Genomic DNA, 1,264 nt, shown 5'->3' with positions numbered 1-1,264 from the left:
CATTTTTAATGGAATACATTAAAAACCTATATGCTACTAAATTTGAAAATCTAAAAGAAATAGAGATATCTAAAGGCATGGGAACCACCAAAACTAAACCAAGAAGAGATTAAGGCAGGTTACATAGAAGAGAATTGGAAGGTTACAAAATTATCCTACAAAAGTCTGTAGCCTTTCTATATATCAATAACAAGCAATCAGAGAAAGAGCACATGGAAACACTCTCCTTCATAATAGCTGCCAAAAAAAAATACCTTGGAATAAACTTGACCAAAGACATTAAAGAGCTGAAAGTCCTCTACAATGAAATTTTTAAATCTTTAGAGAAAGAGAATGAGGAACCACCAGAAGATGGAGGGACCTCCCATGTTCACAAATTAGAAGAATCAATATTGTGAAAATCACCATTCTACCAAAAGCCATTTATAGATTCAGTGCAATGCCAATCAAAATCCCCATGACATTTTTCACAGAATTGGAAAAAAACATCCTAAGATTCATAGGGAAGCACAAAAGACCTTGGGTAGCCAAAGCAACCCTGAGCACTAAGAGCAGTGCCAGGGGCATTACTATACCATATTTTAAGCTGTATTACAGAGCTATAGTCATAAAAACAACATGGTACTGGCACAAAAATATACCCATAGATGAATGGAACAAATTGAAGACTCAAATATGAGTAAATGCTATTTCAGCCACCTGATATTTGATAAAGGGGCCAAGAATATTCACTGGAGGAAAGACAGCATGTTCAACAAATGGTGCTGGCAAAACTGGATCTCCACCTGTAAAAGAATGAAACTAAACCCCTATCTTTCACCCTGCACAAAAGTCAATTCCAAATGGGTCAAAGACCTCAATGTAAAGCCTAAAAGTCTAAAAGTGTTAGAAGAAAACATTGGGGAAAACTTACAAGATATAGGTGCAGGAAAGGATTTTCTAAACCGGACATTAATTGCTCAGGAAACAAGGACACAAGTCAATAAATGGAAGCTCATTAAACTAAAAAAGCTTCTGTACACCGAAGGAGGCAACCAGGAAAGCAAACAGAAAACCCACAGAATGGGAGAATATCTTCACCAGTGACACATTTGGAATTGACTTAATAACCAGAATATATAATGAACTCAAAAAACAGAGAACCAAGCTAAGAAGCAACCCAATTAAAAGATGGGCTAAGGAGCTGAACAGAGAGGTCTCAAAAGAAGAAGTAAAGATGACTATGAAACATCTTAAAAGATGTTCAACACCACTAATAATTAGG

This window comes from Nannospalax galili, unplaced genomic scaffold (assembly GCF_000622305.1).
Source record: "Nannospalax galili isolate Female #2095 unplaced genomic scaffold, S.galili_v1.0 scaffold415, whole genome shotgun sequence".
Lineage (NCBI taxonomy): Eukaryota > Metazoa > Chordata > Mammalia > Rodentia > Spalacidae > Nannospalax > Nannospalax galili.
This window is presented reverse-complemented; position numbering follows the sequence as displayed.